Source organism: Lygodium microphyllum, chromosome 30 (assembly GCF_053477565.2).
Source record: "Lygodium microphyllum isolate KBCC chromosome 30, Lygodium_microphyllum_v1.1.10, whole genome shotgun sequence".
Classification (NCBI taxonomy): Eukaryota; Viridiplantae; Streptophyta; class Polypodiopsida; order Schizaeales; family Lygodiaceae; genus Lygodium; species Lygodium microphyllum.
Window position 1 is genome coordinate 59649204 of NC_141164.1, and position 11744 is coordinate 59660947.

Consider the following 11744-nt stretch of genomic DNA (forward strand, 5'->3'; position numbering starts at 1 on the left):
GGAATAGACATAATCTCATCCTATGCCTATCAACTTCCTAAGGAAGGCATAATATTCTAATGGGAGGGTTTTACTGAGTAGATCTACAGGATTCTTATTTGTAGAGATCTTGACAAGCTTTATCTTCTTGTCCTTAATCACGTCTTTTGAAGAAGTGATAATGCATCTCAATATTCTTGGTCTTCGCTAAGGATCGGATTACATGTAAAATAGATGGCACTCATAGAGTCCAAATGCAACTTGAGAGTCATACTCATACCAAGGCATGCAACCAAATAGCCTAACCATAGGGCCTCTGTGCAAGCCTTCGTGAGATGGCTACAATGTATTTAGCCTCGATAGTAGACAAGGCCGTGCATTTCTGCATCTCGCACATCCAAGACATAGCATCTCTAGCAAAATTGAAGACATTATCAAAGTGGACTTCTCCACATGTCTATTCATTCACACGCCTATTCATTCTCTTAGACCTAGTTCACATTCAAAATGATCAGAGGACGTGAGGCTCCAAGAGATCATCTCACCACTAGCTATGGTGCCTAGACTGCATGTCCTCTCTATCTAACATCATGATTTTGTATAACATGCTGATCCTGGGCCACTAGATCATCATCAACTGTAGGTTGTCTGTACTGTAATAAGAGGCTCCTCTTGGAAGATCACCATGTGTACCTCAACCACCTACTTTGATCTCTTATGCATATTATCCTCATGGAATATAATATCATGGTGGCTGCGGATAACCTTCCGAGCCTATGGATCCCAAAGATGATAGCCCATCTCATTTGCATCACCATATCCAAGAAAGATGCATTTCAAGACTTCAAATCCAACTTGTAATGTGGTAGAAAACCTCACATCCAAAGACTTGCAAGTGTGCACACAAGGGAGGTCTACTAGATTACACCTCCTATGCAACTCCACTACCAAGAGTAGTGCATGGGGATCTATTAATCAAATGAATTGTAGTAGTAACTGCCTTAGTCTAAAAATTATGTGGTAAGCTTGCTCGACTAAGCATACTTTGGACACTTTTTTGAATTGTCTTATACATGCACTCTCTAATACCATTCTGGGGTGGGGTGTAAGGGGCAGTCAACTAACGCTTAATATTCCTCCCATAACAAAACTTTTCAAATGTCTTAGAGACATTCACCCCCCATTGGCTAGTTCTCAACCATAGCAAGAAAGCACTAGCAATAGGCAAAATTTCTAACTTTTGCTTTATGGGATAGGCCCATATGTTATGTGAGTAATCATCAATGAATATAACAAAATATCTTGCACTACCTAATGCCTGATTAGGCATGGGACCACAAATGTCTAAATGCACAAGAGCTAATTTCTCACCCATGTGCGTAGAACTAGAATGTAGAGAGAACACTGCTGACAAAAGAAGTGAATTAAGAACATTGATGCAACATGTACTTGTCACGCACTTACAATTCTAGGTAGATATGACAATAAAGGGAATAATGATCATTGTGGTAGAGACTCACAGCCCAATAGGGGCAAGCCTAAGTCATGTAGTAAATCCTATGGTCCCAAGCCCTCTCTTAGTTGTCATTATTGCAAGCAATAGGGCCACATAAGGCCATAATGCCACAAAATGTGTAATGATAGGTGTGACAAAGCCAAAGGGAAAGTGTACGATAATTCCAAGTCTTCTAATGACCACATTGTTTCTAAGTCCACAATTAAATTGAAGATATAAATGCATTGGAGTATAGTTCAGATGATTACATCGTTGTTGATTCTTCACTCAATGCTACTCAATTGATTGATATTCAATCTAGGTTACTTTTAATACGAGCTTTTTGATTTGGGGGCTTCCTTTCTTGCGACCCCGTATTATCATTGTTTAAATACCCACCGCATTGATACAGGTTCAATTAGACTGGGTGATGATCACGTGTCCGATCTTGTTTTGACACAGGTGATGTGAGACTACATTCTAGTACCAATACTCCATTTCTGTTACATGATGTATGTCATGTCCTAGATTTGACTAATGATCATAGGTATCATGTATCTCTTGGTGATTCTGCATGAAAGATAATACGTGACAACCTCATTTTTGCTAGGGATGCTAAGGTTGTTAGCCTATACCCCCTACTTGTATATGGATCTATTGATCATATTTTGGCCATGGTCGATCTTGCACATGTATCTCTTTGACATCATTATCTTGGGTATATGTTCCTTAAAGGAATAAAAGTTCTAACTTGTTTGCAGTATTTATAGCCTCTTAACTACTCATGTTTTGATTCATGTGATCATTGTTTATATGGCAAGTAGACTCGTAACTCACACAAAAATTATTTGAGGATTAGCACTCATAGCAGTACATAATGCATTTGAAGACTCACGTAGTGTGAGGAGCAAGAACAAAGACTTAGTGTCATCCTCAAACCAAATATCCACAATGACATAAGCTCGATGAAAATGGAGCACAATTCATTCAAATGAGTGGACATAGGAGTGCCCTCCTTCATACAAAGGTCCACAAGCTTCTTTAGCCGATACAACTATAAGGCATGACTTGTTATAATAATAAACTAGCCCTAGAACTGAGCCAAGAAGCATACAATAGGATGAAGACTAAGCCAATACACTGATGTCCACAAGTAAGAAGTAGCAAAGTGCACAACATAAGTGTCTACTCTCAAGAAAACTACTCAGAATTGAATTTTAGCATGGCTGCCCATAAAACTATAGTAATGACTATATAATTGTAGGCAATAGATCAAAATGCAAAGTTCCCACTGCCAAGGATATTGGGTTAGCAATTGGGATATAAAATGCAACTAGTAGTGCAAACTAGAGTAGCACAAACCACTAAGGTACCAAATTCTATTCAAGGACCCAAAGATGTTAGATACATAGATGCAATATCAAGCAAAGGAGTAGCATGCACATAAGCCATTGTGCATAAGAGATATCCAAAAGCAACAAAGATCCACCAATCTACAATGAACTCACTCCATATGAATAGTGAGGCTCAAGTACATAACCAAGCATGCATCCAAAGCTGACCAACCCATCTAATAGGAGAAAGTAATGGGTGTATAAACTAGAGCTAAATCAACCCACAATCATCAATGTCTATAAGGATAGTGTATACCAAAATCAACGGAGCATATATACATATGCATGGCTCCCATTGTATCGAATAGTAAACCAAGCATTGCAATGAAAAATATCAAATTCCTCCCATGAAAGAAAATCCTCAATGTCCAAAAGCAAAGCAAAGTTCAATACATATGTCTCATAACAACACAGTGCCCAAAGACATGTTGCAATACATCCAAGAGCATATATCCACAATAAGCCTTCAAACTCATAAATGGGAAACCATTGAAGAAAATAGCCCCCACTGCAAGTATCTATGCAATGGAGCTCAAATCCAAAGCTTAGAGTTCAATATAAGCATATTTGGGTATAACAATCAATACCAACCATCAATACATCCATGTAACATTCCTAAAGCATCTATAGGCATTCAATACATAAGCATTCGTTGTGTATTCTTGTTGTCCATAGGGTATAATAGTGAAGAACCCTTCAATGATGGAGCTATTCGAGGTCTACTAGGTCCAAAATCCTTTCATGAGTATGAATACATCATCTAAGCATTACAAACTTGCCCATAATCATCAATAAAGTATTGAAAGATCAAGTACATGATGTTTAGACATTATCTAACAGTTTGGTCCGAAATAGTAGGTCAATGGCTAACCTGAAACACTCTAAAGAATACTCAAAATGGAAGCCTTTGATGTTGAGATGATGACAAGTAAGTGACCAATGCTTGAGCAATGTCTAGGACTTCATCGAGCGTTGGAGATAACTGAAAAGAAATAGCTAGAACAACAGCTGCAATCCTCCACACGTTGTCCTAGGGCTATTGCAAGCTACTATTGAGCTTAAAACTCACTTAACAAGGCTCAAGGCAATGTTAGGGAGGTCTTCATCATGCCTAGAAGAGATTGGGGAAGCAATGGGATTGATGCATACGTTAATGAGTGGCTACCATGAAAACTGTGAATGAAGCTCTCTTCCAGGGTGAAGTGAATGTTGGTGAAGCTTCTCAAATATCGCTCTGATACCAGTTGCAAGGTGGAGCAAGAGTAAGAGCACAAGCACAGAAACAAGAGGAAGCAAGAGGTATGGAAGTTCAAGCAAGAAAGAGCAAGATGATATGTGGGAACTCCAATAGTCATAATGTGTGATGCGCCTTTCCTTATTCTATTAACATAGAAAGAATAAAGATAAAGTGACAGTGATGGGCAATTGCCACATGTAGTGTACAAGTGTGCGGGCAGTGTGTGTACAAAATAATGTAGGTGGCTAAGTACATGCGGCCTTCAATCCCCAACACCATTAACTAAAGAGTAAAAGCTCTATCATACCCTAAATTATATAGGAGGCCATCCACTTAATAAATTGAAACAAGGCACCCTACACAAAACCATAGGTGTCCATGAATGCTTGACCATGATTGCCTACTCAAAATAGCTTGGAAAATTTTTGTAGCTTCATTTAGCTAGACCTTTTGCATCTAGACTCAAAATAGGGTCATTCTTGTACTGATAACAATTAGAATGATGCAACTAAGCAGCCTTATGGAGTAAAATTGCAAAATTCCATCACTATCAAAAGTTTTAAAGGGGTTTAAGGGCACATTGATAGAAATATCTAAAAACAAGCTATCCATAGTTAGTGTTGAAGAGACTAGTGGAGGATGTTAGACACCAAGGAAAGAGTGGTCTCTTTGAAGAACAACATAGCATCATGAAAACATCTTAAGATGCAAGACCCTCAAGGCACATAAAATCCAATTGGTGAGAAGAGCTTTCAGCCAACTAATAGAACTCATAAATGATACTTCACAAACAACTTATATAGAGGTCAATTGGAAACTTATTAAGAAGCAATAAAATTCCTTTCATCAATTTCTCTCAAGAAGAAAAGACACACTCGCAAGTAACTTATAACAAGAGCAATATAAAAGATCAAATCTTGTAGGCAAAGAACAAAGGCCTATTGAAGCCTTTACTATCATGATTAAAATCAACATTTGAGATAAGAAGGCATGCCTTTTTCACCCAAAGCAAACTTAAATTTGATCGTATAAAGATATAAGGCGTGAGATTGTCATCCTAAGAGGACATCTTCCATGAAGTAACTAACCTCATCCCATCCTTGATCAATTTAATAAGAAATCTCATAGACTAAGAAGAATCTAGTAGGATGGCAAACCTTAGAGACAAACTGCTAGAGGGCCTCAAAGAGAAATTTGATGGGTAGTTTATTGCTACTGATGTGCTCACGGGAAGAGACCCAAGGTGATACCAGAGACTAAGAAGGCTAATAAATTGAGTAAAAAACACCTTGAAATCATCATAGTATGGAACATCCAACAACAAAAGGCCAAGAAGCTGCTAGAGAAGAATGTAGAAATCTTTAGGAATATATTTGCCATGGCTGGAATAATTGGTACATCTAGGTATATGACTTGTCAAATCTTACTCAAGAAACTCCTAGATCAGACTGGAGTAATGCAAAACAATGCAACCCTAGTAACAAACTTCTTGACCATCCTAGGCATAGCTACAAGAATGAAAGAGCAAACCAAAGAAGGCTAATAGATTGAGCAAAAAACACATTGAAAGCATCATAGTATGGAACATCCAACAACAAAAGGCCAAGAAGCAGCTAGAGAAGAAGGTAGAAATCTTTAGGAATATATTTGCCATGTCTGGAATAATTGATACATCTAGGGATGTGACTAGTAAAATATTACTCAAGAAACTCATAGATTAGGCTAGAGTAATGCAAAACAATGCAACCCTAGCAACAAACTTGTTAACCATCCTAGGCATAAGTGCAAGAATGAAAGAGCAAACCAAAGTTCCACTTGTGTGGATAGGAAATTGGAGAAGTATAGGGTAGGCGATGACCCTTATAATTTTGTGGGGCAGGTTGAACAAATGTGAGGCCAATACTCTCGAATAATCTAGTGATAAGAAGGCACAAGATTTTGGGCTATGCCTAAGAGAAAAGGGTAAAACTTGGTTTGTTAGCTTAAGACCACTTAAAAATAGTGATTTCAATTCACTCAAAGATTTGATAGTCAAATGATTCTCTACAGTGGGATATAGAAAAACTCAAATTGTTAAGCTCATGAGTGTGAGTCAAAAAGAGAGAGGGAAGCCATTCATGACAATGTCACTAATGCGTAAAGCCTTTATAAGAAAATCCTAGAAACTAACATACCCAATCAAAAGGTTGTCTCAATATCCTTTATTCATGGAATCCACAATGAGGAGTTGTAATTCAAACTTGAATTGAATAAATCTATGAGGAAAGAGAGAAGCAAAGGAAGAGCTTACCTATCATGTGTAATCATGGTGCACAATCAGAAGGGTAGGGAGAAGTAAGCCTATCTCCTACTACAAGAGGTGGATTGATTAAGACAAGAACTTGCAAGAGCTAATAACCACCTAAGTCCTGGACCTTATAGAAGTAGTATCCAATGCATCCATTATGGTGGCAATCACTTATCATTGGAATGTCTCAAATCTAGACCTATAGTATATTCCAATTATGAATGGTATGGTGATGATGCAGCCATTTGCCATTGACAAAGAAGACTTCTATACCTTATGCTTATCCCAATAATCGTTAGCAAGCCAATAGTGGTTTTTCCTATGGGAGAGCTACCCCTTTGGCCCTATCAGCCCCTCTAGAACGTATATATGTTACTCCTAGAGCTGATATCAACCCATCAAGAACCCCACAACAACCACTCCCAATTGTAACCCATCCAACTACTAGTGATGTACTCATAACCTATGTCACAAAATGAGTGGAGGATGAAACCTACACATGCCCTCATGTCACTTATGATGAGGAGGACACATAGTCCTTATTGGATTCTTGACCAATTTGAGTGATGGCCTTGGGAAGAGGTTGTTGAGATGAGGCATATAATAATAGAGAGTCTTGATCGAATCCTGGAACTTTGGACAACCAAGTCACTTGGAAATGCAATGCTTATAAAGGCTAGACTCGAATAGAGGTAACAAGGTAAATCAGTGTTGCCTTCAAAGAGAGACTTGATGGATTGTTGGAACTTTGGACAATCACGTCACTTGGAAACAAAATGTCCATAAAGGCAAGACTCAAATAGAGGTAACAAGGCAAAGCACACATGGCTTGAATGCGGCATTACTCATATTTTTATAGATTTCCCTTAGTGGAAGACATCAAATAGCAAGGTAACCATACACTTTGTCTGCTTGAGTCTTTTTGGAGTTGAACACTACATGAACAAATATCCTATTTCAATTCCAATTGTTGTCATGACCACAACTGAAACATAGAGAAAAGGAATTAGCCTTCCATGACCATCTATTACAGATGGATACCATATAGGGAGGAAGACAAATTTTAAAAGGAAGACTCAAAAAAGGTTAGTCAAGGAAAACCTCAAAAGTGAAAGCTTAACCACTTTGCCCTTAAGGACAAGCAATCAGAAATGTAAAGGTGCCAACCTCAATCTCTAAACTAACCTCGAACCCCTCAATAAACTCGAGAATGCAAGGGGTAGGTGAGTATCCCAACCCCAAGAAATAAGTGAAACTAATCAAGAAAGTGAAAGATGGCATTAAAGATGCTCAAAAGTAGTTTAAAAGCCACAAAATCAACTTCTCATATTAAGCACAATTCTAAAACTAACCCTAATAGGCCCAAATACCTTTGGGAGACTTGAGTTTAACCCACGAGTAGTTGAAGAAGAGGAAATTCAACCTATGTCATCTCAAGGATAAGGTTAGAGACCATAGAGAGGCAAAGTGAACAACTACAAACATGTAGATCCAAGCATGATAGCAAACTTAGACTCTACTACTATTATCATTCCCTTAGGATTGCTAATTTAAAAAACCGAGTTTTGTGGAGAGTCTTCAAAGCTTAACGGATGAACAACAAGAAGCAACAATTGAGAAAAAAATAAAAAGCATGTCAACATGACATCATAATCACAAACCTAGCACCTAGCTACAAGCTTGGAGCCTTAGACACATGACTAGGTGTTAGCATTATTAATTTCGCGATACTTGAGGTGGGGAATTTGTTGAGGTTAAAGTTTTAATATGATTGTAGTCAACAATGCAAAAGTTAAACTCTTGAGAGTTTTAAAGAATTACTTAGCACTGTTTGAGCTTCATTGATGTTCTCTACTCATGTCTTGGTGTTGAATCATTTCAAGATCTATTGAGGTGATATTTGGGATGTTTTGAGCTTGCTTGTCTTGTATTTGATAGGGGTTTTTCATTGCTGATACAATGTGGAGAGTAAGCTTTTTCATTGAGAAGTTTTATACCTATTGTGCTTATATGGTATTTTGGGTATGCTAAATGTCTATGGTGATGTCTAATATTGATGCACTTGAATATGCTTATGACATACCTTGGCACTTGGATTTGAGCTACTTTTGATGTACTTGAACTAGTTGGTTTGAGATTCAATGATTAGTCACTTACGAACTTTGAAGATTCATTGGATATTTATGCTCTCGGATATATCTTTGATGTAATTGGGCTTCCTAGATACTTTGATGCACATGTATTGAGCTTTGCTTGCTCACTTTGCATTCTAGATTTGCTTCTAGTGAGATATGCTTGCATCTACTTGGCAGAGCTTGGTTCTTTGAGACAGTGGGATACTCTTGATTCATGTCTATGCTCTCATGTATACTACTTGACACAATTACTTCTACTTGTGAGTTGATTTGATTTCTATGCATTGGACACTAACACTTACCTTTGTCAATAGTTTGTCGGTGATGTATACATGAATATTGGTTATGTACTAAGCATCATTGCTCTTTTCTTAGTTTGTTGTGCATTTGGCATATCTCTATAGTTTCTCTTGAGATCTTTTATATGCATAATGTATATGCTTATTGGATGTATGGTTTACTGACACTTTGAGTTTGAATGGTCTTTGGTATTGATGGCCTATGCTTGTTCACTACTAGTTACATTTTGTATATCCCGATTGCTACCCAGATGTCCCTCACAGTGGAAGCTTGTTTTCTTGTCTATTTTCCCACAATGGGATTGACATACACTATTTCATTTATTACAAAATTGATGTAATTAGAGTTTTGAGCATTGTTGTTGGAGAGCAATCACTTTGCTTTGGCATTCTATTGATTGTAGTTTGTGGAAAACTATACCCTCCTCTATTCCCACCCTTTTGCTTGCCCTTTTGGATCTATTTTGGGGATATTTTGTTGTAATCATGCCCATAGTCTTATCATTTGTAGTCATTATGATAGGTGCTTCTCATGTATTAGTCGATAGTGCTATTTTCAACATTGAAAAGCTTGATGGCAATAACTTCCAATATTGGAAGATGCATATATGGTAGGTCTTGGTGTAGAAGAGGCAAGTTAGGCCATTGAAGACAAAGGACATAAAGCCAGAAGGTTGGGATGGAGATGATTTGCATGAGCTTGATGAGTTATACAAGTCCACCATCATATTATCTTGTCTAAGTAGGTGTATTTCAATGTTGTCTCACTACTACTAAGGGTGGTGCATATGATTTATGGAAGAAGATCCTTGATCTGTATGTGACAAGAAGACACTTGCACCTCAATTGAATGAATTCCACTCCATTTTCAACCATCTTATTTCCTAATTCATCAAATTTGAGAATAACATAAAGTCTTTGTTCTTGCTTATCACATTGCCTGAGTCATAGGATACTTTTCATACTGCTATGAGTGCTAATCCCCTTGAGGGTGGTGATAAATGTAGTGATGTAGAGAGTGTTCTACTAACAAAAGAAGCAAATAGAAAGAATATTGATGCAACCCATACTTATAAGCAGGCATTGATTGTTAGAGGTGGAAATGATGGAAATAACAATAGTAGAGACTCATAGCCCAACAAGGACAAGCCTCAATCTTGTGGGATCACAGTTATAGGTCCTCTTTGACATGTCATTATTGTGGGCAACAGGGTCACAATATGCCGCAAGGCCATAAAATGCACAATCATAGGCGTAATGAGAAAGACATGGAAAAATTACATGAAAATTCAAAGTCCATTGAGATTGTATCTAAGTCCAATGTGAAGATAGATCTTTTGATACTACTCAATTAATCGATGCACCGTTCGCTTACTCTTAGTGTTGAGTGCTAAAATGACTATATTTTTAGCTATTTTTTGTTAGATTTTGGGTGACTTTTGTTTGTTTTTGAGGTATGATTGATTGGTTTTTGGATAGTTTGGAAGTGTTTTGGAGTGTGTTGAAATAGATTTAGTGGATTCGAGAAGCTCATGATGGTTTTTGATTAAGTTATGATGTGCTTTTTAGTTTTGTGGTGTGTCTGTTTGGTTTTGTGGTGTCTGTTTAGTTTTGATGGGTTTGTTTTGCTTTTGTTTTCTTTGTGTTTGAGAGGTTATGATTGTGAATGAGTGGTTTTAAGAATGATTGGGAGTGAGTTGAATGGTTTTTGATGGTTTGGATTGGTTTTAGTTTGAGCTGAATGGTTTTTGTATTTCTTGTTGATCTTCTGTTGAGCTTCTATGGATCTTCTATTATCTTCTATATGCTTTTGTGAGTGTTTTATTTGAGGATGTTTAGCTTGGGGGAGTTTTCTCATTTTGAAAATAAAATAATATTATCTCCAAAGAGCTCAAAGAAGCAAAGAAAGTAGTTGTTGAAGAGTTGAAGTGAAGACTAAAGTGATAGTGACAATAGTGAGCCTTGAGAGGTTACTATAGTGTCTATGGTGTCTCTTTATATCAAATATACCTTGTGGGAGATGTATCCACGACCAAGAGAGGGATTCTTGAGTGTTATTCTCATGTACTACTGAGAGAGAGCATATGTGAAAGAGATAGTGTATGAGAGAGTCAATTTCTATGAAAAAACATTGTATCTACATGAGAGAGATTGAGAGAAAGACCATGAAGATGATGAAATATGAATACTATGTGATGAATTCCATTCAAATTTGATCATTTCTTTGTGTTCCCTTGGTTCTTTGATGGTTTTTATGAAGACTATGAAGAGTATGTTGAAGTCTTGTTGTGATAAATCTATGGCAGTTTCATTATATGATGTTGCATACAAAGTTCCTTTGTTCTTGGTGTTTTTTTTCCTTCATGTGGTTTCTAGAGCATAAGGAACATGCTTTTTGGTGAGACAAGATAGATTTTCTTATAATAGTTTTCCATTTTTTTGGTGTTCCTCTTGGTCTCCTTGTTTTTGGTAGGTAGTTGGGGAAAACTACCATTAACAAGCACCAACAAAGGCTGAAAACGGAAAAGGTGGCATTGTTGAAGAGGAAGAAAAGCAATGGAAGATTTTAGAATTCGTGCTATTGTTGAAGAATTGGAGATCTTTATTACCAAAGCCAATTTCTACAAAAAATGCATTTCTCAATGGCAAAAACATGTCACTATCTTAATGTGGACTCGATGTGATAGATTGATCCCATTGTCTTCTAAAGCCACTGAAAGTTGTATCACTATAGTCAACTATTTTTCACAAAATTGAATACAAAAATGAATAGAATGAGTATCAATAGAATATTTTCCATTCATTGAAGAATATCTAGATATCATCAAGTGGGAGATTGCAAAGAAGCTTCAAGAGTTGTGGTTAGTGGAGGTTCACAAGAATAAGAAGGAAAAGAGTTGGGATTTGTTTGTGGATGC